The sequence below is a fragment of the Hipposideros armiger genome, unplaced genomic scaffold (assembly GCF_001890085.2).
Source record: "Hipposideros armiger isolate ML-2016 unplaced genomic scaffold, ASM189008v1 scaffold_225, whole genome shotgun sequence".
Taxonomy (NCBI): domain Eukaryota; kingdom Metazoa; phylum Chordata; class Mammalia; order Chiroptera; family Hipposideridae; genus Hipposideros; species Hipposideros armiger.
The window spans coordinates 1,988,048-2,014,511 of NW_017731575.1; the positions used below are offsets into that span (position 1 = coordinate 1,988,048).

At 38.8% G+C, this 26,464-nt stretch overlaps 1 protein-coding gene across 4 annotated transcripts in view; it reads left to right on the forward strand.

Moving 5' to 3' along the window:
- Positions 1-26,464, forward strand: part of CHST9 (carbohydrate sulfotransferase 9) — a 244,623-nt gene that overhangs the window by 185,534 nt on the left and 32,625 nt on the right. The gene's annotated exons all lie outside the window — the stretch shown is intronic.

Here is a 26,464-nt window from a genome sequence, read left to right on the forward strand (position 1 = left end):
CACACACACACACACACACACACACACACATACAGTAAGCATTTGACTGATCATAGCTGTTACAAATTAGAATATTTTAATACTCAGAAGAATTGCAAGAGAAAAAAATCTTTCTAGCATTATTTTTTATTGTTTTGTTTGTTATTAGTAAGCAGAGTATTATTTTGTAATTACTTTTAAAAGGTTGTTTACACTATTTTTAAACATATGCATTAATATATACATTTTTTTCTGAAGACTAGTAGTATAGACTGAATTGTTTCTCCCCCCAAATCTCAGTACTTCAGAATATGACCATATTTAAAGATAAGAACTTTAAAGAGGTGATTAAGTTAAAATGAGGTTCTTAATCCAATCTGACTGGAATCCTAATAAGAAGAGGAAATTTGTACACAAAGAGAGATACTAGATATGCATGAACATGGCAGAAAGACCATGTGAAGACAAAGGGAGAAAACGGCCATTCATACACAAGCTCCAGGACTGTGAGAAATAAATTTCTCTTGTTAAAGCCATTCAGTCTGTGGTACTTTGTTATGAGAGCCAGAGCAAACTAATACAACTAGTTATTTTATAATAAAATCTGTGCATTCTCAGTTTCACAGTTTCTCACTGGTTTTATATAGAAAAAAGTAAATGTTCTATTTTATTTTGTTTTAGTTTCCTCTAGACATAGTTCTAACCCTTATAGTTTTAGGATTGTTTGTAATTCTCCAAAGAACACAATTAAATTGAATTTAATTTTTGTTCTTTAGTTTATCTCCTTTTACTAATTTATCACATTGTTTCCTCATTTGTCGTTGCTTCATCTTTACTAAGATAATGTTAAACTGCCTTTCCAGTGGCTTAGTAGCAATCCATGTGGCTTGATGGGAATCTTGGCACTATGATGATAGCATAAAAATTCAGAGATGAATAACGTGTCTTGGATTCTTCTGTTATTTCTTATGGGATAGCCATTGACACAAGTATGCTAACTCCATTCGCTATCCATCTTCTTACCTGGACCTAAAAGTTCTGACTTTTCCCAAGAGAATAAAATGCAAAGTTTATATTCTCTTTAATTTTATGGTTTTTCTGTTTTGTGGGATGAGTATATGCTCAGCTTTGGTCATTACTGATTGTCAAAGAGCTATTCAAAGTGATTATATAAATTACACTTCTCCATTCGTGTATGCGAGTTTCTTTTGTCCCATATCCTCACCAACTTGACACTGTTTCCTTGTTTATTTTAGCCGTACTGGCAAGTCTGGGAGTGTGGGTAATGTAAAATTTTAATTTCTCTGAGGACGAAGAAAGTTGAGTAGCTTTTCATGTTTTTAATCATTTGGTAATCCTCTTTTATAAAGTGCCTTTTCAAGTTCTTTCCCGTTTTTCCTAATCTTATTGATTTGTAGGAATTCTTTATATATTTCTTTGTCAGACACATGCATTGCAAATACTCTTGTTAGTGGATTTTCTTTTTATTTTATTAATGGTGTCTTTGGATAATGAGAATTTTAATTTTAATGTAGCCAAGTTTATCATATTTTTCTTTTATGGTTAGTTCTCTTGAGACCTGTTTAAGAAGTTGCTTACTGCAACTTGATGAATATATTACCCAATGTTTTGTTCTAAAAGCTTTATTATTTACCATTCTCATTTAGTTCTGCAATCCATCTGGAATTAATTTTTGTTTATGGTGTGAAGTATGGGTCAAGATAGAGTAACCAATTGCCGAAGCATAATTAATTGAAAAGACCATCCTTTCTGAGCTAGTACTTTTTGAGCATTGATTATGCTGTGGGCACTCTGCACGTTGATAATTCATTTTATCCTCACAAAATCACTATCAGTGTTTCCTAATTTTTTAAGTGAGGAAAGGTACTATTACATGAGATAAATTAATTTCCCAAGTGTTCATGGCTAGGAAGGTGTGAATCTGTGTTTTGAGCTCAGGTCTTTTGACTTTAAAGCCTTGCTTAAGGTAATCATAAGTCAGTGTCATCAAAAGGGATACTTACATTTTGTTTGTGAAAACCCAGACAGTAAAGTGCTTGGAAACTACTAAGAATGTGAAGGTGAAGAAGAATTAGCCCTAGAATACTTCCTTGGAGAGTGGACCTTGAGTAGTACCTTGAATATGGCAGGACTCGGTAACATTTTAGAGGATTGCAAAAGGCATAACTTTGGAATAACTACAAAGCTGTATTATTTATACTCATAAGGCACATGTAATTTTTATATACAAAGCGTTTTGTGATCTGTTTCTTACCTAATTGTCTATGGCAGTGGTTTTCAAAGTGTGGTTCCCCAGGGCTGGACGAATGGCTCAGTTGGTTAAGAGCTCGCTCAAGAGTGCGACATCTGAGCAACTAGCAGTTTGATTCCCGACCCGAGCTGAGCTGCCAACAGGTGGCAGGATGGCTCAGCTATAAAAAACAAAACAAAACAAAGTGTGGTTCCCCAGTCTAATAACATCACCTGGGAACTAGTTAGAAATACAGATTTTGGGGCCTCACCCAGAACCTATCAAATAAGAAATTTGGTAAATGGAACCTGGAAAACTGTTTGAACAGGCTCTTTAGGTACACTAAATTTGAAACACACTGGTCTAGGGCCTAACTTGCTCCATTCCTACTACAGAGGGTTTCTTCAACCTCTCATGCTTGGTCATACCTCCAGGTGGGTGCTTATTGACAGTGCCTCTGCCTGGATTACGAGCATTATTCTTAGCCTGGCTAATCCCTTCTTGGGGGTCAACCCCCCTCTCTCCTTACACATATGTGCATACACATATGTAGAGTCAGTCCCCTCAGTCACTCCTCTTGTCACACTGCTTTTTAATTATCTGTCTGCTTGTTTATATATGCCAGTAGACCTGTGAGGAGCTTATGGCAGGGCCTTTGAATCCCCAGTGTGACACAGAGTAGGTGTTCGTACACATTTTTGAGTAAATGAATTATATTCAGTTTTACTCTTGAAGGACTGTCTGTGGAAAGGAATTACAAAATGTTTGAGTAAACCAATAAATAACAAGGTACAGTCAGTAGAAACTTCAGACTTCAAGGAAACAAGCCCTGAGATACCTGTCACAAGAGGCATTCAAGAAAACACTGGAACATCTTGGATTCTACAACCCTTTCCCACTCCCCCTTCTAAATGGTGACCTACTTGAGGTAACAGCATCCCATTTGCTGTGTTTCCCCAATCCTGAATATGGGCAGTACAGTACCTGGCACTCAGTGAATTCATAAGTGAATGAATGAATGAAGAGTAACTTAATGGCATATTTGTTGTTGCTACTGTTTTGTTTGTGTGATTTTTGCTGCAGACGTAGTTCCAGATCACCCAGTTGGCTAAGTATGCAAATTTTTAGGAACATCAGTAAAGCAGAGGGGGAAAAAAAGAGAAAGAGAAATTTAACTTTGATAAATTCATTTAAAATTTTATAATCAGAAGTGGTTTAAGCAATAATTTTAACTATGGTATTCATATGTGTTTTGTGTTTTATGGTTTCTGACTTTTTCTTCATTGTGAATGGGTGAAGGGAGGAGGAAGTGGGCTCCGTAATCTTTTCAGGGTTCAGGGGCTCTGAATCTAGCCCCTGGGCAGAAGCCAGACCCTGCAGAGCCCTGTGGGTCTTGTTTACTCTGTGTAGGAGTTTGTACTTTATCTTGAAGGCAGCTGTAAGCCATTGAATGATGTTAAGGAGGGAAAATAGCATAATAGATTTGCTTTCCTAAAGGTCACTCTGACTGCTGTGTGGAGGATTGATTGGGAAGTGGGGAGGGGAGGACGGAGACTGGAGTACAGAAGACCAGTTAAAAGAAATGCTGAAACTGATGAGAACTTGAACTAGGGCTATGTATGACAGGATGGAAGAATAAAGGGACTGGATTTAACAGACATTTAGTAAGTTCGTTCAACCCACTGAATTTGCTGACAAAGATAGGAGGCTTGTCCGAGATTATTAGAGTTAGCTTTAAATTTAATAGCAATAATTAAATTGTCAGACCTCCGCTTCTACTGGAGCTACAGGGTTATGTAATGGAAGTTTTTGTTAACTACAAAGCACTGAAGACATCTGAAGTGGGATAATTAGCACAGAAATCATACCTCCAAAGACCATTGTGCCAGAGGCAAGCACTCAGGGTTTGAAAATGGGTTCATGTTTATCGGTAATCGACAGCAGGATTGCACATGTATTCCTTAACAATGAATTTACTGTTCATTCTCAAGTGCTCATTACAATGGAAATTAGTAACACTGGAATGATTGATGCCACTCTACTCCAAACATGCCACTTAGCAAAAAGACTTGCTGCAGCTAAGTACTTGAGGAATTCACATGCTGATTGATGCCAGACACAAGTGGCTACTTTTTGTGAATGGAATGAAGATGGGTACCTCACCGTGAAGAATATGCATCATATTTCCATTGGTCATGAGTGAGATTCTATTTATATGTTGGCATTTAGGTGTGAAGAATTGTGCTTAGTTATGCATTTTTATGTTTTGGTCCTATAAGAAGGGACATTGAGTGCCTTGCCCATACTTTATTTTATGGTTTGGTTTTTTTCCAAAACAAAAAGCCCTTATTTCACAAGTAAAATTCATTCTGAAACTAATTCTAATCTCGCAATTCGCTTCTTAATTTGGGAAAGTAGGGGATAAAAGCAATATTCCAACTCTCTTCTGAGAGCATGTGTAAAAACGAGAAAAAAGGGAGCCTTTTGTGTCTTTAATCCATTTCCATCAACATCACAGAATTCTCCTTATGTATTTAAAGATCATTTTTACATGGATGACTACTGATCAGCATTTTGAAGAAAGACCAGGGAAGTGAAAGGCAGCACCTATATTCTTTAAGATCACTTCACTTTTACGTATCCTTTCTGCACTGGGATTTAGGACATGGACTATTCAAGTTTCTTCTGTTTTGGCCAATGGGTAGCTGCAAAATAATCCCATAGCCTCTTGCCTTTCACTTGCTCATTTTCTGCCTTTGGTAAAGTATTCATTATTAACTGTTATAAATTATAAAATCTTCTTTTTTTTCCCCAAGAAAAGCACGGACTTTCTTTTTTAACAGATTTGGAACTGATAGGGCTGCTTGCCTTAGGCAGCACGACCAGTAATTGAATCTGCATGCTGAAATAGTAAACGGTAGGAATTTCTAGAGGAAGGAAATCTGGTATATAAAGCAGAGTAAAGGCAGGTTGATGAAGGGAAAATTCACTGTTGTGAAACTTCCTGACTCCAGCTTGTGAATCGTTGAATAACACTAGTATAGCATGTATTGAACATTAATTCTGTCAAGATTTCCAGAGTAAAGAATTCCACAGTCTGTTATATCTCTCTGGCCTCCACCTTATGCTTGGGGCATAAAAATTATTGCCATTATTATCCTTATTCATGTATCAATTTTATTATATAATTGGATTAAACACTAGCCACTTACAGTCAACAAGAATATTAGAATCTGTTATATTTCTAGGCATGGGTGATTATAAATATTAGTAAGAATTGTATCTTGCCTTAAAAGAGCTCATAGTCTTGGCTGGAAGAAACAGGAATAAATACACAACTGTTATAAAGCATCATAAGTATGGCTGAGATTATATAGAAACACAGAGGAGGCGTACCTAAGCATGACAGGTCAGAGGTGATAGGGAAACAGAGAAGGCTTCCTAGAGGAAGAAACATTTGTGCTGTCATCATGGAGTCTTGATGAATGCTAAGATATAGTCTAGAAATGGCAAAAATAGATGCAACATCTTTAAAAGCAATTGGGGGATTGATGTCAAGAGTAAAAACAAAAAAAGAAAATGTTCAGACCTAGAATTTTTCCTCTTTGAATCTTCAGTTTAAAAGTTATATTTAAGAATGTTAAAAAATGATAATAAAATAAATTTTTAAAAGGAATGTTAATTGCATAGTTATTTGTAGTAACAATATGGAAACCAGAAACAGAGAGATTTTTAAGGAAATTATAGTTTATCCACTCAAAGGAATATGAGCTACTCATGATTTTTGCTAAGAATTTATTACAACATTCAGTGATTTGTTCTACAAATATATATTGAGGAGTCTGTGCCAGACACTGATCTAGGCTTTGTGTATACAAAGTCAAACAGACATGATTCCTACAGGAAAGAGAGTGATAGACTCCAGGGGTGGCATAACCATGTTATTGGAATATGTATGAGGCTCATCATGTTAGTCAGATTAGCAGCACCAGTTGAGCTAGCAAGAGGAAAAGGTGTAGGATTTGAGTTTTTGAGTGACAACAGGGAGAAAGGAAGTGGAAAGATAGAAAATATCTTATTTTCTTATGTTATGTAGGAAATAAAAGCAGACTATAACTTTGGCTATGCAGTTTGACCACAATTATGTAAACCCAACCAAATATATATATATATATATATATATATATATATATATATATATATATATATATATACACACACACACACACACAAATAAAAAAATGTGATGAAATAAAATGTTAATAGTGGTTGTCTGAGGATAGTGTGACTATGGGTGATATTTTCCTCACTTTTCCTTTTCAGCTTTTCCCAAATATTCCATTATGAACATGCGTTGCTTTTATAATAAAAGAAAAAGATGCAAGTGGTTGTCAACAGGACAAAAAGCACAAAAGGGTGTGTTTTAAAGGGGATCTAATATAGACAAATATATGTCTACATGGTCAAACTCTCACAGCAAATTGGATGGTACATTTCCAGGACACAGTAGCACAAAGGATAACATTCTCAAAGGTAAAAGACCCTCTTGTGCCTTGATGTACTGGCCTAATCCTTAAAACAAACAAAACCAAACCACAGACATAGGTGTGTCTCATTTGTCACCTACAAAATTCTTACTGCCTGCGAAGGTCCTAACTCATTCTTGGATTCATCCCTTTGTAGAGAACCCACTGTGTTTAACACTGAGTTAGGCACTGAATCTGTCATTTACTAAATCCATTAGTGCCTTAAATTTGCATAATACTTTGAAATTTATGAGGCATTTTCATGAAGTTTTTATTTTTATTTTCTCCACAGCCCTGTGAGGTACCTAGGGCTGATATCATTTATCTCATTTTACAGGTAAAGAAAATAATACTTTGATGAAGTTTCTTGCCTCCAGTTACAAGTTTGGTAGGTGTTGGAAACATCACTGGAACCCAGATTTCTTTCTGAACATAGTGTTTGTTCTTCTGTGTCACAAATGCCAAAATACCTAAAACTAATATAATATTGTACGTCAACTGTAACTAAAAAATAAAACAATTATTTAAAAAAAAATGGTAGGCAACTCTCTTCAGCTGACAGAAGCACACCATTTGTGAAGGCAGACAAAGTGGCTTACTTTTTTTTGGGGGGGGGGTGGCTTACTTTTAATCTAAGTGGAGAGTTCTAGCATACGATAGATACATTTTTGTTGGGGGCAAAGAACAAAAGGATTATTGATACCCTGATTTAATACTTAATAAACATATGGGCCTTAAATAAATCATCTAAATTGAAATTGTCATTGTCCTTAAGAAACCTACTCTAAAGTACAAAAAAAATTATGTTACCAAAAAAATTAGAAGAGAGGGGTTAGTGAGGAAGAGTAAAAAGGAAATTTTTGAGACAGAGTCCTAATTAAATAAAGTAGAATCTCTTTTTTACTCTGAGAAAAATAAATCAATATTCCACATTAAACATCATTTTACATTGAAAAAAATAATAAAAGCTTGGGAGAAGAGAATGTCTTTGAGAACCATCAAAGCACATCTTCTTTCTTACACACCTGCTCTCCTTCTGCCCACATCTGAAAAGAGGGCTCAGTTAGCATTCACTGATCAACACGAGAATATTTCTGCACTCCTGCTGAGCTAGTGAAGATTTTTAACTTATTAATGTGGCACGTGTAATCATGCCCTAGTGACTTCAGCTATATATGCCCTTTGAAAATTTTCTAATGACATCTTAGATACCCAGCATATAAATGTCACCACTTGGAATAGAGTCAGACTTTTGCTCCTTGGGATGTTTTCTCCTTGGCTTCGGTGTAAAATTATCCCTCATCTAATGAAAGCAACTGGTTCTCAGCAACTCCCTCCTAAATAATATTGCACATTCTTTTCCTGCTACACATATGTTGTTGGTAAATTGCTCAGCATTGTACACAGGAACAATTCTAGGGATGGATAAGGAAAGAAAATTAAATTGATATCTGTGTGCTCTAGACTTTAAGATTGTTGTCAAAACTCATCACTACAACAATGATTTCCCCCATATTACTTTTGACTACCATTGCAGACTTGGCTTTCTACCTATATGGGAAGCATCTTTAAATCCATATTACTTTTTTTTTTTTAACAAATGACCTTTGGAAATGATTTCCAATAACTGCAGCCAACTTTAAGCTCAAGGCTTGGTAATGAAAGGTCACTCTACATTTAGACTAAATGCGGATGGATTTGTATTCCCTGCAGCAGGCTATTGCTTTAGGACCCTCTATTGTATTTGACCCGATCTTCTTTCTAACCCAAGCATTTAGACAGCTTCCATCTGGGTTTGGTTTAAACTTTTTTTTTTAACTTCAGGAGAAATTAGATCGCTTTGTATAATTCACAAGTAACATATTTTCTTTAGAGATGCACATTTTCTGTAGAAATTGAAGAAAATGGAGTGGGATATGCATTTTGGATTTCTCATAAGATGGTTCTGTGACTTAAACGCACGATGCTTTTGGTCCATGCCAGTCCTGCACACATTGACAGAGCATTGAAACCACACTCAAGGCACACAGGGCTCCCCAGATCCCACGCTTCCCTTTCATTCTTCCCTTCAAAAGAGAACATTCCTTATAAAAGGAGGTGGATGGGATAGTAAAGCCTCTAACCCAGGCATCTGTGCATAAACACTTCATGGGGCTGCGTGATGAAGAAGCTGGGAGATGGATTTTTTTCCCCTCTTTTAATTGGAGAGCAATGCTCACTCTGCCCACCGCTTTCTCCCCTCACCAGGCCCTGGTGATTTTCCATCTGAGCTCCATGTGGGTTCTGTACCTGTGCCTGCCACTCAAGCAGCCTCTACAGATGAGTCAGAGGGGAGCTTTTTTTCTTGTCTTACAAGAGTCCATCTGTGCTGGAGGACTTCAAAACTATGCAAGAGACTTCACCTCCCCTCCATGTCTGAGCTGACTATGGGAATCAAGGGAGCCAATGCTCCCCTAATCACTGCCTTCTAGGACCTCACCTCTGCACTGCCCAGCTGCCAAGCTAAGTTGCCTCCTGTTGCTTGGCATGTAGGGACCTGGAAAGAACTGGACTGGGCATCAGGACACCTGGGTTCACATTCAGGGTCTGCCATTTACCAGTTATGTGACTTGAATATAAATCACTTGTCCTCTATGCTGGGGCTTTTGTCTGAACACAATGTGTTAATAGAATTAATTTCTGTAACTTTAATGAAACAATGTCCAACCTTGATCACACCCCCTTTTTCTAAATGAGTGTGTTTGTATCAGCTTCCTCCGGGAGAGAATCAGATTACTGCAGCTCTGATTCTGATGTCAAAGACTGTGCCAGATGCGATGATTCAGTCTGCCCTAAGAATGCACCGGAATAAAGTTATTTCTTATATTCGTATAGCATTTTTAAAATTCTGAGTTGCTTTCATTCATCCCACTTACAGTAGTTCTTTTAATGCTCCTGATGAGCATAGATTTGAGATACGCTATTGGAGTTCCATCAAGTATGCTTGGCTGCTAACAAGCACCCTTCAGTGCATTGCTACCAGGCACTGGGTGCTCTTCTAAGATGGTGGGGGCATCCCCCACTGTCTGGCCAACATAGAAGTGTGGGGAATACAAAAGGCTAACTCCTTTACCTGGAGATGGAAGAAATTCTGAGATGTAATTTATGCTCCACTGCGCCCCTGCTCCAAAAATCAGGCTGAGTCAGGAGCATTTCAAATCTTGCTCCCAGCATATGTCTTCAATTTGGCTCAAATAAACGCATAAAAATTCTTTAAAAATCAGGCTGAGTCCAGCACTTCTGGAATGACATTTGTTTGGCCCCTCCCCCTTCCCTGTCTTACTCCCCAATTCCTTCCTGGTTTCTCTTGGAAGCACATCCTTACTGTAATCTTGGCCTAGGAGAACCTGATCCAATAAAATAGGAGATTTAAACGACAGAGGTTGACAGGACACGGTAGATGTGCCCTATGTTAGCAGCTCTGCCACTCAACAGCTCTATAGCCTAGAGCAAGTTACCCAAAGCTCAAAGCCTCTCTCTTCTCATTTATAAAATAAAAATAATAATACCTACTTTGCCCTCTGATGGACTGTTGAGAGGACCAGATGAGATGGTGGATTGTGGAAATGTTTGAAAACTGCCAAACACCATACAAACATTATTTATATAGTTAGTTAAAAACAAACTAATTTTTTAACCTAAAACAGATTCTTAACCTAATACTAAAATCATTAATAGGTTCTCAGTGGAAACCAACTCAACAGCAGTTTTAATGTTCAGAAAACACACTTCACATCTTGGTTAACGCCTACCTCTTCCTTCTCCACATTCTTCATGCTTCTCATCTAAATGTTTTCTGTTCTTCTCAATAGCCTATCAGTGTTCCAGAAAGTTACTGGAGAAAGTGGAAAGTACAGCATTTGCCTGTGTATCAGTTACTAACCATCTCCCACCTGGTTAAAAACTTTGCCATGCCTACAAATGCCTACTAGTGTCCACTACCTATTCCTAAACCCTGATTTTAATGTTATTAGTTCCTTATGTCTTTCGTTTACAAATGTATTGGATTTTAAAATTTCAAAAAACGGAAAATGACATTTCCCTGCATAGTCATAGATCATAGTCCAAATGTCATACTTTAGATTTTGTAATGTGGTCATGAATTGATGGAACACAACATAGAGTTAAATAAAACGTGTGGTCCAGATGGTGGCTTGATTAGAAACATCTCAACGTGTCTGAAAGATCATGGCATTCGTGCAAAGTTTTTTTTCCTATGAAGGCCCTGCAAGATTTATGATAAGATTTTATTTTTAATAAGGACCTAATTAGAGAGCTCAGCGTGAGAGAGTTAGAAGACATGACTAGTCTGTACAGTTGAGTACAAAAAGTATTTGTCAAACATTTGGGCACCAGGAATAAGAGGAAGACTAGTGCATAGCCCCTGGTGAAAGAAACAAACACAAAAACAGATCATTAAAATAGAAAGCGCCCCGCATGCTCAGAGCGATGGCTCAGTCTGGAGTTCAAATAACACATCGCTATCTAAAGTATCGCCTCCTCAAGTTTTTATGAGATACTTGAAAAAAATTTCTTCATTCCCCTGGGACCTTTTATCCACTGACCTGTGCCTTGGCCTCATTAACTCCAGCTTATCCTTGGGGACTCATCTTTCATTGGTTTGTTCATACTCACACCTGTGTCAGGTACCTAATTCTGCCAGGTACTGTTCTAGACACTGGGAATTCCACTTAGAATGAGATATCCCAGCTGTCCAATTGCAAAGCTTACATGCTAGTGGTCCAAAACAAAATTAACAAGGATTCAATAAGGGACAGAAAAATCCAGATTGTAATAAGAACCAAGAAGGAAATACACAGAGGCGTGGGACCCAGAATAACCAGGAGAGCCCTCTTCAAGTGATGGTGATCAGGGAAGGCCTCTCTAACATGAGACATTTGAACTGAGACAGGAAAAAAGGAGTGTTCTGGATAAAGGGGAGGTTCAGCAAGGCTGGGAAGAACCTGGAGTAATCAAGTGACCAAAAAGAGGCCAGTGTGGCTGGAGTTCCTGAACAAGGAGCAGGTGTCAAAGGGTGAAGTTGAAGGAAGGCGGAGGCTATCGTGAGGGCCGTGGGAAGAAGCTGAGTTGCATTCTCAGTGCAATGCAGTGTGTGAAACCAAACCTGCAATTCACACACACACACACACACACACACACACACACACACACACACACACCTGAAAGGAAATCTGAAATCAGAGTCCACAGTGAGAAAAAATGTCATCAGCCTGTGTGAGCTGCCATCAGCTCTCACCTGGATTACTGCACAGCCCACTTACCCTTCAAGGGTTTATTTTTAACTCAGATCCTTTTAAAAGTTAAGTGAAATCATGTTATTTTTCAGCTCAAAATCCTGCCATGGCTCCTTATGTCATTCAGAGTAAAAGCAAGAACCCTTCCAGTGGCCTCCAAGGCTCCATGTGGCCTGGCCTCAGCTCCTTGGCCCCTGCCTGTCCCCATCTGTCCTAACCATACTAACTTCCTTGCTTCCTCAAACACACAGAGATGCTCTCACGTTAGACCTCCCTGCTGCTTTCTCTGCCAAGAATTCCCTTTCCTGGGTAGCCCCAACTAACTCCTTCACCTCCACCAAGTCCTTGTTCAATGCCAGTGCCTTCATGAACACCTCAGTTTACACTGTACCCCTGAGCCATCTCCACCACAGCCCTGGCACCTATAGCCTCTCTTGCCTCACTCTACCTTTTCTTTTTCCATAACACTTATCATAACATGTTCTATAGCTTACTTGCCTATTATGTCTATGACTTATTGTCTGTGCACTGCTCTAGAATCTAGAATAAGCTCCAGAAGGAAGAAGGGTTTGTCTGTGGGTAGCCATGACAGCTATCCACTGACGTTCAGCTCTATCTAGTGTAGGGGTCTATGTTCACAACTAGTTGGACATAGATAGGCTGGCTGACTTTTTGCCAATAGAAAGGGAGCCATAGGGATGTGTGTCATATTCGGGAAGAGCCTTTCCCGGCCAGCACGCTCTCTGCCACATTCCTCCTCCCCCTAACAAGCATCCCTCACCTTTCAAGATGGAGGCTGCTCTGTTGGGCTCTGTCCCTGGGTGAGTAGTTGAACAAAATTCCCCTGGCAGCCATCAAAGAATATATGGCATGATCAAGAAACAAACCTCTTGGGCCGGCCGAGTGGCTCAGTTGGTTAAGAGCTTGCTCAAGAGTGCGAGCTCTGAGCGACAGCGGTTTGATGCCTGGACAGAGCTAAGCTGCCGCTGAGCTGCCAACAGGTGGCAGGATGGCTCGGTTAAAAGAAAAAAAAAAAGTCATGAAGAAATAAACCTCTCGGGCTGACCAAGTGGTGTATTGGTTAAGAGTTGGCTTGGGAACACCAGCTCTGAGCAGCAGGGCCCCAGTTCAGATCCCACATGATGACCAGTGATGCTGCACCCTCTACAGCTAAGATGGTGAACAGTAACTCGACCTGGAGCTGGGCTGCCGTGAGTCGCTGGCGACGGAGTAGGCTGCAGTGGGGCTGGCCGGCAGCTGGCATGAGCTTTCATAAGCCGCCATGAGCAGCCATCCAATGGCCGGCGAGTGACCGCCTCACCCAGGAAGAGCACAATGATCATGCCAACATGGGCCAGTGAAGTGATGTCTTCCACAACTAGACTGAAGAACAAAAGGACAGCAACTTGTCTGTTCTCTTTCCCCGATTCCCCAGTAAAATCTTTAAAAAAAAAAAGAAAGAAAGAAAGAAAGAAAGAAAGAAGAAAGAAAGAAAGAAAGAAAGAAAGAAAGAAAGAAAGAAAGAAAGAAAGAAAGAAAGAAAGAAAGAAAGAAAGAAAGAAAGAAAGAAAGAAAGAAAGAAAGAAAGAAAGAAAGAAAAGAAATAAACCTCTCATTTTAAACCATTGAGACTTGGTGATCACTTGTTATCACAACATCACCTGGCCTAAACTGGGTGAGCCTTGTTTGTTCAGTGATGCAACACAGGGACTTAGAACAAAGCCTGGTATACAGCCTGTGTGCTCAGTAAGTGTTTGCTGAGCTATTTCTTTGTCTTTATTAATAAGTTTTTACATGGCATGTTTTCAATTTAAGCATCCTAAAGTTATCAATAATACCTGGATACAGGTTCCATAACATGTCCTATGACCGACCTGGGCAACCATCATCACCACTGAGTACCTCCTGCATGAACTAGGTCTTTCTTAGGCCCCAGAAGAATAAGCCACTGCATCTGACTTAACGTGGCTTGCAATCTAGTTGCAGAAACAACACATACACAAAATACTGTGCACCACTGTGTAGTAGAAGGGGGTACAATCCTAAAGTTGCCCTAAGAATTCAGAGGGGAAACAACCACTGAGGGTGAGGCTGGTTAGAGAAGGGGGTGGAAGGCTACTTCAGCTGGACCTGGAAGACTTGGACAAAGAGATAGAGCTGGAGAGAGAGTATTCCTACCTGGAGGAACAGCATCAATCATACACATGCAAGAAAAGATTTTGAAATATTAGAAGGTCTCATATACCACTCTGGTTAGCGGCCAGACTGTAGAGCTAGACTTCCGCGATTGAAAGCCCAGCTATGTGATGGCTCCAGGATGTCAGACAAGTCAGTTAACATCCCTGAGCCTCGACTTTCTCTTTTTTAAAATGACAACCATAATCATACCTACCGCAGTGGGTTGTTGTGAGGGTAAAATGAGTTAATACATTCAGTGTTTCGAATAGTACCTGGCAGGACAAGTGTTGATTTGGGAAGAAGAGTTGAGAATTGTGCAGACCTCAGATTTTGCAGGATCTGGAATCTGAGTGAAGAAGTCTATTATTTCATTCTGCAGGCAAAAATATTTTCCACCAGCAGCTCAAAGGTTTTTATCGGAAAGCTGTAGACGGTTAATATTACAGCAGGGTGGGCAGGCACTAAAAAGAGGAGGCGGAGAGACTGGCTTGGAGGCAGAGGCGATCATCTTACTGTGGGAAACTGGACGCATGCGCCACCCTCACAAGCCATGGCGAGGAGAAGACGGCCGTGGCAGGTGTGCTAGGAGGATGCTCTAGTCTAGACCTACGAAGTGGCAGACAAGGAAAGAAAAGAAAAAAGCAAAAATGACCTGAAGCTTTCGGGGTCTGGTTGACTTAAGAGATAAATGATAACACTGACCAAAATGCTGAAGACAAGAGGGGAACAGATTTTAAGGGGAAAAAAGACAAATCCTGTGTTAGACACTGAAGTAGCAAGGTCAAGCTATTTAGAAGGAAATTAGATATGACAAATTGAAGTTTAACAGGGCTATGCTCAAATGTCACTCAGAAAATCTTCCCCAAACATCTTATCTAAAAGATTTCTCTTCTTCCCTCACTCTCTATCTCATCTCTCTAATTTATTTTCTTCACTCCATTGCATGGCACATTATTACATTATATATTTGTTGATTTGCTTATTGTTTGTTTCCCCCCACTCTCTACAATGTAAGCTCAGTAAGAACAGGGACCTTTGCCTTTGTATCCATTGCTCAATCCTCAGAGCCTAGGACAGTGCCTGGCCCTGTAGTCTTTCAAAAATTATTTTGTAGAGTAAAAACATTTTTATCTGTGAGCACAACTGCCAAATATGCACTAACAATCAGAGGTCACCTTCAGCCTGTGTAGAGTTCTCCACCCTTATATTATTTAGAAATTAAATAGAAAAAAGAAAAGAGGAATAAAGATAGAAGATTAGATAGCAAAATATTAAGACATAAAGCTGCATAAATTTAAATAATAATTGACAAAGGAGTCAATGAAGCACAGTTGAGAGGAAACCAAAACCCATGTGGAGATTTCGCATAAGTAAAGGTGGCATTTCAAATCAGAGGAAAGATGTACTCTTCAGTCAATAGTTTGGGTAGAACTGGCTAGCTATCTAAAAGAAAAATACAGCTAGAACCTTTCCTCAAGCATTGAACCAAAATAAATCTTAAGTATATCAAAATTTTAAGTATAAAATAAAAAATCATCAAAAAATAATAAATTGTAAAAGTACTGGAAGAAAATAGCTGATTTTTTAAAACAGCCATGGATTAGGAAAAGCTTGTCTAAGAACATCATGAGATGCTTGTGGCATAGTAGGATATTTAATAAATTTACTTTACAAAGAGTAAAAACATCCACACAAAAAAATATTTCCATGATCCAAGTCAAAGGAGCGAAGAATTAAAAACCCTGCAGAATTTGGCAGAAAAATATGCAATTTCCTTAATGTGCAACAAACTATTATAAGTAAATAGTAAATGAGTAAAAAATGGACAATCGCAAAAAAAAATAATAATCACAAATGATTAGTAAATTTAAAAGAATCAACCTCACTCATAGTTTTTAAAATGAGGTAGCAATGGCACTGATTTTAAGGCTTAAAAATGCTAAAGGCTAGGAGATGTGGAGAAACATACTTTCATACATTGTTGGTGGGAATGTAAATTTGTATAACTTTTTTTATAGTCATTTGGCAATAACAACCAAGATTTTAAATTGACATATTCTTTGGACAAACAATTCTAGCTCTAAGAATTTACCAACAGAATATATTTGCGTGAGTCCACAAGGATAAAAGAAAGTTCACTGACAAATTGCTTGCAATAAAGAAATTTCTAAACACATATGCAATAGCTATCTACTAAAAAGTGGCAGGACTTCTGTTCAGTAGAATACAATGCAATTATTTAAAATTATGGAGTGTATTATGGACTGACAAAGAGATGTTAACAAAAAGAGAAAAACAGAAGTAGCTAAACAGCATGGTTTTATTTGTGTTAAAAGCCAAAACAAATGTAAAAATCCTTGTACATGCAACAAAAACTTTCAGAATGCTATACAAAAAGCTGTTAACTGTGACCACCCATGGGGAATAGGATTGGAGGTGAGGCGACACTTTTAATTTCCACTTTATCCTTTCTCAATATCAGAATGTTTTTACAATGAATAAGACTACTATTAGAATTTCATAAAAGAAAGAATAAAGCCCTCAATATTTAAGTCAACTATACTTTTGACCTCTCCCCAAAAAAGTGTATCTGTAGTATTTGCTTGAGTATTCCTGGGATTAAAATTACGTGAACCTTCAGGCTAGCCCAAGACATCTGCATACTGGAACATTAGGAGATTATGTGAATTTCCAGAATTTTTTGAACTTCTACAGGAATTTCTGCAAATCTCTTTTAGAGAGGAAATTAAAGTTTTGTTTTCATGTTACCAGTGATCACCAAATCTCAGAGAGGGAAAACTAAAATGCTAAAATAATTCATGTGTCTCAAAATATCCAATTGCCCTTCACTTTTTCAGTTGATACCAACTCAGGATCCTTTCCAACATTGCCAAGGGAGCTAGGAAACTGATAGGACAGCTGAGAAGACAATGCCATAACAGGAAGATCGATCTGTGATTAATTCAATGGAAGTGTCCTATCAATTATAGTTTTTCTTGGATTTTTTTTACAATAGCTGTATAAAAATCATAGTTTTTATAAAGTATGTCACCTTTTAAACTTACCAACGATATCTTATGATTAATAGTATTGAATTTTCCTTACACTTCCCAGCCTCACCAATCAATTGGGCCTATCGATTGGGAATCCTGGAGACTTTAGAAAGAAATAAAACAATTAGCTGAGAAAACTAAAAGCAGCATTACAAATAAACTGTATATTTTTGCTAAACCATATAATGTTAGATATATTGTACAAAATGAGATAGATTATATACAGGTCTGTTTGGTTTTAATTGCCAATCCCATCTCACTGGGAGGTACAGTCAGGATTCCAGAGGGTTTTTTCCCTCAGTGTCCACTTCAATATTTTTTCTCGTCCTGCTGTGAGATATGAGAGTCTCTCACTAGGCCTACCAGGGAACATGTATCAAACTCTTCTAGGCACTTGGCACACATTATTCATTTAGTCTTCACAACAAGGTCATGAAATCAATTCTCTTATTATCCACATCTCTCTTATTTGCTATCTGTGGCTTGCAAATGTTAAACAAATTGCCCAAGGTTGCACAGCTAATGAATGGCAGTGCTCAAACTTGAACTCAGGTCTGTGGGTACCAAAGCCCATACTACAGACCAAGGTCAAATTAAAGGGCAACCCAGATGGCCCACTACCCAGGGGTACCATTACATAAAAAGCACACATTACTGAAGTAAATGAATAATGTGTTGTCAATTCCACACTCAGGTTTCCACATACAAATCTTAACATAATTACATATTGGTTGCACTCCCACCAAAACAGACTGCTTTTGCAAATGGAAATAGCCCTCAGAGGACTCTAGCATGTGTTACCTCAGATGAGTATTTTTGGAAAATGCATAGCAAGCCGCACAGTGCAGCTGCAGGCTATGACTCACCAACCAGGTGACACTCACCTGAGTTTCATAGTCCAGTCGTAATCAGCTAAAATTCTAAACCCAAATAATTCCTGGCCCAGTGCTGTGAGTTGGGACTGATTCCTCGTATTAAGTTTTACATTGTTTTAATAAGCTTCCCAAGAAGTTCTTGACTTTGGACAACTGTAATGAAGGGAAGCAATAGATCATTATTCTGAATGTTAAAGGAAGAGTGCCTTTTATTTTCTAGTTCCCGCCATCTTGGCCTGGCCTTATCTCTGACTATGTTACTCCTTTCCCTGAACATCCGTTTGTTGTATCTCCTCTTTCTCATCGTAGTTGCTTTGTGCTCCCTCCTTGTGTTATACTGTGAAATAACAGGATCAACCCTCACATTTCCTTTGGCCCCGCATTGAAAGGGCTCTGCCCAAAGCTTCTCCTCCAAGACAGAGCTTCCCATCGTTTTCTGCATCACCACACACATAGAAAATAGTGTTATTGGTGTGGAATACTCATCATCTGTGTGGTAAACAAAGAGGCTGCTGGAGGTGGGAGGGCAAAGGGCCTGGAGACTGAGGGAGTCAGAAAGTCGGCACAACTCTTTCTCCTTCACAGTGCTCTCTGCCTGAGAAACTCTGCCATAAGGAACACTCGGTGTTCCATTGCTATAGTCTGGGCCTCACTATGGTGTTCTCACTTACTGCAAATGCATTAAGAAAATCAAAACAACACATATAAGTAATGCACACTAAATGGGACAAAGAAATTTGAGGTCTAAAATAATCATATTTGTTTCTGGAGGGGAAAAAAGTGTCTTCTCCCCTATCCTGGCCTACACTTGCATACATACATAATTGTCCTTTGCTAAGTTGCCAAGCACACAACCTGCCCAGCCCTCTGTCTGGGACAGGTGCAAACAGACCAAACCTGACCGCAGCTGAGGAATCCTGTCCTTATCTGGGCACCAATCCCATAACCAGATGGGTGGTTGAGAACAAACATACACTTTAGGTAACCAATATCTTGTTAATGTGGTTAATTGAAATATATAAGCTAAGAGCTGCCTCTGAGTAAATCCATCAATGCTTGCACTAATTTATTAGTGACTAAGTTAAACGCGAGCAATGGAATAAAGTACATGATATGGATTTAGATTCGTTCTCTAATTTTTATAAAGTTTTAGGGCTGTAGTAAATGTCATCAAACTCGTGTTACCTACATTGAGATCTTAGTTCCGCTACTATTTTATTACATTAAATGAAGTTTATGGTTTCTCTCCAAATATATCTCAGATTTTCTTCTTATAAAAATAAGACTTTGCTGCCCTAGTTACAAATGCTTGGGTTGTATATGATTCCCCCCATCCCTTCCTATGGTTGTGATAAGTAAAAGAAATAACATGCATAATAAGAGTGGCTACATTTATACTTCGTAAGTTATATAAATGTCTAATCACTATGTTGTATACCTGAAACTAAAATAATATTGTATGTCAACTGTAATTGAAAATAAAATTTAAAACTTTAAAGAAAGCTAAAAGTCTTAAGGATAATTGAAAAAAAAGGCTGCATTTACTGAGCACCTACTATGTGCCAGGCACTGTGCTAATTATGATACATGCATTGTATCATCCAGGCCTCCTGAAAACCTCATGAGGTAGATGTTATTCTGCTAATCCCCGTTTTAGAGGAAGAAATCAAGGATTAGAGATGCTAAGTAAATTGAGGTCACACAGCTGGTAAATCGAAGAGTTGGTGCTGGAACCCATGTCTGTCTGACACCCAGGTCTGTGTGCTTGGTCACTATGTTCTACTGCGATAGGATATTCTTTAAATTGCAAGAGGTGTTGACATTTGAAGAGACACATAAAGAGTTGTTTCACTTTTTTTTTTTTAATGCTCTTTAAAGATACAAGCTTGAATCTGTGCACCCGGCACCCTAGGGCTCTGTGAAGTTTTTCCATTTGAACAGCTGGGGGAGCTTGTAGGCAGCTAATCATTTCATTCTCTGTGTTCTTAGAAATAGACCCAACGGCTCAGTAATAAGCACCGGCATTAGCTTTATGACTAGTCCCGATAATGACTTACCAGGCTGCCGAGCCCTAGAAGCTTGGAGAGACTGCCGGGCTTAACTAAAAGTGTGCATCTGGAGGAGGACACAATGCAGAAGTAGCTCCATGGGCTGTGGTGTCCCAGGAAGTGGCAGAGTATTTATTGGTCTTTTAAGTAATGTGTTGGCAAAATGAGATTTTTGTCAAATACTTGAAGGGAGGCAGCATGGGGCAGCGGAAAGTTCTTTATCCTCAGGATGGCGCCTGGTGCTTAGTGTGCCCTCAGGATTTGCTGAATGAATGGACAAATTAAATAACTTATTAAAGCCTCGATTTCCTCATCTAAGTGATGGGTGTTTCTCAGAAAACATCAGCCTTAGAGTTTAAAACAAGCAAGGAAAAAGTCTTATTATAAGATGGATTATGTTTCTCTGGCTTCATTCCATCTCAGTAATGATTTCTAGAGGTCTTCATTTTGTCCTACTTGATTCATAACCACAGTGCCACCTGTCACCTGCCACCTGCTAGTTTTCCCCCCATTGCAACAGGCACCTTTACAGGCATTTGCTGCAGTGACCTTGATCTCTGTGCCCAGGCGACATGCCAGCCACCCCCAGGGATGTTGTCATCCTCAGCCCTGCCAGTGCCCAGCAAGGTGGCAGCTGCCCCCAGGCCAAAGCTGACATGTATCAGTGAGTGTCCCCAAGGAAACAGAGGCCACACTCGGGCTAAGATAAGTGAAGGAGGGACTATTTAAAAAGGGACTACTTCCAAAATGTGGGCAGGCAGGGAGGGATCAGACCACAAGAGGTAATGTAGTCTCCCCAAGTTAGTGCTGAGAGAGTTGGTACCACCCCAGGCTGCAGAAAGAGGGGCAACTGGGAAAGGGACAATTCAGTAGGAGTACGTCTCTGTTCAAATGCTACCTCCTTTGAGAAGGTTTTCCTGACACCCCCAGGCCGACATTGGCCTCCTCTGCTCTGACTGCATTCTGCCTCATTTCTAACAGCTATGACATTGGGATTGCTCTGTCTGTCTGCCTGCTAGACTTTGAGGAGGGACTGATCATATCCTTGCATCTTTGTATTCCCCTGTATCCAGCCCAACACCAACACAAGGCAGACAGAATTTCAAACATGTATCTTGTATGGTTGAATAAATGAATGAGCAAATGAATGGCTCTTAATGTGCAAAAAAGAAAAGGCATATTCAAAGCCTCAGTCATGCCTTCTTATCCAAAACAGAAATATCGTTCTCTTTAAATCAATGCAGAAAGTGTTTCTAATAAAACGTTAAAAAAAAAAAGGATGTGTCTAAATTAAAAGTGAATATCACCTTTCTCCCACCAGGACCTACATATAATAAATGGTCATGTATATCGCCTCTGACCTCTTTATTTATATGTAAATATATGCACCTTTTAAAGCAGATTAGTTGCACACACTGTTCTGAGAATACAATGATGGTATTGTTCTATATGGTTACACACAGATTGACTTTGTTATTTTTAATAGCTGCACAGAGTTATGCCTTTCCAAGCAAGACGCTGAAGGCGGGAAAGGAATAAAGGCAGGCTCAGAAGTCAGAACGTTAGGCTTATTACTTCCCAGCTCTGTAATCGTAGCTACCTTAACTTCTATAAGCCCCCGTCTTCATCATCTGCCCAACTGGAGATAACAATAGCCCTATCTCAGGAAGAGCGCTGGGAAGACTAAGTGAATAACAGTGCATGTGATGGGCCTAGCGTAACACTGGTATATTGTAAGTGCTCACTAAATACCAGCCGTTGCAGTCATTAGCTCACCCTTTTAGTGCCTAAACATTATAAATGAGTAAAGGCAAATGAAAAATTAGGAAAAATATTCACAAAATGCATGACAGGCAAAAATTAATATTAATAAGAGAAAGAGAACTGCTGTATTAGAAAAGGGAGCCAGGGAGATGAATAGAAGAAATATCAATACCCTATAAACATATAAAAATGTTCATCCTCTCTAATAAAAAAATGAAAGACAAAACAATAGGATTGCATAAACAGCATGTTTCCTAAAAAATTGCCACCGACTATTTTTAAATTTAGAGTTTACAGAAGTGCTGAGAAATAGACTCCTAGGACTATTCTTAGTACTAGACATTTAGTAACACTCTTTAATCCACCAGTTACGCTTCCGGGAATTTGTCCTAAGGAAGGGTCATGGATGTGTGAACACTCCTCACAGTGTTGCATATGATAAGGTCTCCTCCCTCCCACCCAAAAAACACTAAAATAACTTAAACATCTCAAAAGGGAGGTTTAAAGAAGCTTTGGTATATTTACAAAATACCATGCAGGGCCGGCCGAGTGGCATGTTGGTCAAGAGATGGCTTGGGACGCCAGCTCCGAGCAGCAGGGCCCCGGTTCGGATCCCACATGAGGGCCAGTTACACTGCACCCTCTACAGCTAAGATGATGAACAACAGCTCAACCTGGAGCTGGGCTGCTGTGAGTCGCTGGTGATGGCGTAGGCTGCAGCCCCTGCTGCAGTGGGCTGCCATAAGCTACCGTGTGTGGCTGGCAGTCAGCATGAGCAGCCGGCAGCTGGTGTGAGCTGCCAAGAGCCACTGTGAGTGGCCATCCAGAAGCCAGCAATCCATCTGCCTCACCCGGGAAGAGTGCAATGATAATACCAACATGGGCCAGTGAAGCAACATCCTCCACAACTAGACTGAAGAATAAAAGGGGAGTAACTTGTCTGTTCCCCTTCCCCAATTCCCCAACGCTGTTCCCCTCCCCCAATTCCCCAATAAAATCTTAAAAAAAAAAATACCATGCAGCCATTCAAGATGATGTAGATTGAGAATATTTAATTGCATGTAAAGCTTATTCAGAATATATTATTTATATGAACAAAAAATTTTTAAAACTTATGTGTTAGATGATACCATTTTTTAAAAAGAAAACATAAAATACCACAAATGTTAACAGGTCATATCTACAGGTGGTAGGTAGCATTACAGGTAATTACAGTTTACTTTTTTCATTTGTATTTTATAATTATTTTTTCATATTTTGGATATGACCTTAACTTGGTTTAGGAGTGATAATGGAATGGGCAAGAGAGAGAGAGAAGACGAATTGGCATCTTAAATTCTTATTTATACATAACACCATAACACTTGGGTGTGTTTAAATGTAAGGAGAATTATTTTGGTGTAAGTACTCATTATAGCACTCTAGCAAAATTAGTATTATTTGCCTATACCATAAAACTCTAAAAGTTTATGTTCTCTGTTTTTTCAAGGGAAAAAAGAAGAATGGGAAATTTTAAAACAAAATCATATAATAATTCCAATATAAAATGGATTAGGGCTTTGTGGGTTTAAGTTACTTGTTTAAATTATTACTCTCGTAACAACAACCAAACTTGACCAGAGTATACATTTTCCAAGTAGCAGGGGGAAAAAAAAACAAAAACAAAAGAAAATTATTCTGTCACTATTATGAAACTGAAGAATCAACACATTTTTTTTGCTAAGTAAAAAAACGGTGAGTTTTAAAATCCAAAAATCTTTTCTTATAAAAAGCAAGAAGCTACAAATCAATTGTGATTCAAATGACAATGTAATGATTTCCCTCTAATTTTAATGATGTAAAATAAATATCTGATTAAAAATGAATTTGCTATGTTTCAGCCATAGACTATGTTCAGCTTTGTTATTTCTACCCTTTCCTGGGTGTTAAAAAAAAGATTCCCACCACAGAATTGATTTTATGTCACCTCCCTATGCTATCCTACCACCCACCCCACTCCAACCCTTGTCAGGGTTGGGTGAGTAATATATACTTAGGACCTCAGAAATGTAAAACAAGCAAAGGGCAAATTTCCTCAAAATGCCAAAAAATATATAGAAAAGCAAGGGAGATGAAATAAAAGTATCAAAATCATGAGTCTAGCCAGTTGGCATTGTACAGGAGAATATCTGATATATTGATACTGGGAAAATGGTGCCACATGGAGCCAAATGTTGTCTGTTTACATTTGGTCTCTGGTGCCGGAACCACAGGCGCCCACCACATGCCACAGCGAGGCCCACTGATCATACTGAGGGACCACTGAAAAAAGCATGGCCCTCGCTCTTTCTCTCCACAGAACAGTAATTTACACTATCCAAACAAACTCTTTGGAGGTATGTTTACATCATGTACAAAGAACTGGAAGACTGACTAACAATTACAGCACATTAACAATCCTTTCAGCTAGTTCTGGCCTTAAGTGGGTGAGTGTTGATGTATGGAAAAGATGTAATTGGAAAACATCCATATGTACTGCCTGTAGTCTCCGGTTCTCTAAAAGTTAGCTGAGAATAACCAGCTGCCCCAATTCAGTGTTGTTGTTGTTTAAAAATCTTGCTGGAAATTGAAAGAAAAAAACAGCATCCCATTTCAAAAATCTCTATTAGATTTTTTAAAAAATAAAAGCTAATATTTCTCACCACTTCCAAAGTTATGGGGTGGGTGGGGCAAAGCTTACTTTTAAAAAAGAATGTGGACCCTACTATAAGTGACATTGTGTGGTTCAGTGTCTAACATTGATTAATTATGTTGTTTACAGTTTCCCGGACTATATGCTAAGGCCAGTTGAGCATCACTAAGGGTAATTAGAAGGTAGAATGCATGAGATCTGAAAATGTAATAAGGAATTAATAAAATCCGTTTTTGGATAAATAATAGATATAAAGGAAAGAAAATAAAGGTAACGCTAAAATCTAGTAAAAAAGGTATGTTAAAAAATGTATTCTGACACTGAACATGGTAAGGAAAATTTTCTTTAGGACTCTTCCAATAGGGGCATCATAATAGAGGAGGAAGATTGGGCTCAACTCCAAATATAGCAAGGATACATAGGAATTTGTAGCATATGAGCAGGGTGTGGGGGTCAGTGGATGGGCAATTACTAAGCGGGGACATCAAGGGTAGAGTGATTCTTCCTGAACTGACATAACAGAATTCTTGCTAAAGCAGTCCAAGGATTTAGATATCAAAGGTGGGGGAATGAGAAACTTGATCAGATCTCAAGGGTGATCACATAACAAGTGAGGGAGGACTCCTCTTAAACTTATTTAGCAGGATTTTTGCTAAGACTTGGCTAGGTAGGTAGAAGACAGGATGGGGTCAACTTCCAGGCCTAGTGGAGAAGGTTCAGAGAAGACTGACTAAAGTTTGAGCAAGGAGAGAGTCTTCCTCTGTACTATATTATATTATCAAAAGATAAGCAGGAAATTGTGCACACCTTTCTTCTCAAAGCATATTTTGCACGAGAACCAGCAGTGGCTCACTAGAGAGGCACTGACCTCTCAGTTCTCATGGGAAGTCTTACAGTCGTTGCCTCCACCCCGACTTCATTGGAGCAAAAGCCTTTCTAACAGGTGTGAGGTGGTAATCTCATTATGGTTTTGATTTGCATTCCCTAATACCTAGTGAAGCTGAACATTTTTTCATGAATCGGTTGGCCATTTGTACGTCTTCTTGGGAGAAGTTTACAGTACTCTCCCCTTATCCATGACTTCACTTTCCACCTTTTTTGTTACCTGCAGTCAACCATAGGCATTAAATGAAAAATTCCAGAAATAAACAATTTATCAGTTTTAAATTGCACATCATTTCTGATTAGCGTGATGAAATGTCTCACTGCCCCACTCTGTCCTGCCCAGGACAGGAATCATCCCTTTGTCTAGAGTCTCCGCCTGTTGGTCACTCATAGTCTTCATGCGTATCAGATTGACTATCATGGTATCACCGTGCTTATGTTCAAGTAACCCTTATTTTTTACTTAACAATGGCCCTAAAACTATTCACATAAATTTTATTACAGTATATTATTATAATTGTTCTATTTTATTATTAGTTATTGGTGTTACTCTTTTACTATGTGCCTAATTTGTAAAATAAACATTATCATAGGTATACATGCAAAGGAAAAACCCGTGTACATAGAGTTTGATACTATCTGTGGTTTTGGGCATTTCCAGGGGGTGTAGGAGCATAACCCCTGAGGATAAGGGGGAACTACTGTACTTGTTCTTACTCTTGGCCATTACTAAAATCAGTTCTGTCATTCACTTGGTTGGTGTCCTTAGATAAACCCTAAACTTTCAAACTTTCATAAGCACCGGGTTATAAATAAGGAAATTAGCCTAAGTTTCTTCTGCTGGAACTTGCAATTGTCTTTGTGATATTGTGATTTATAATAAGTGATATATATTTGGTCTTTGTCCCTGTTCCTGGCACAAAGCTCCTGAAACCCTTAG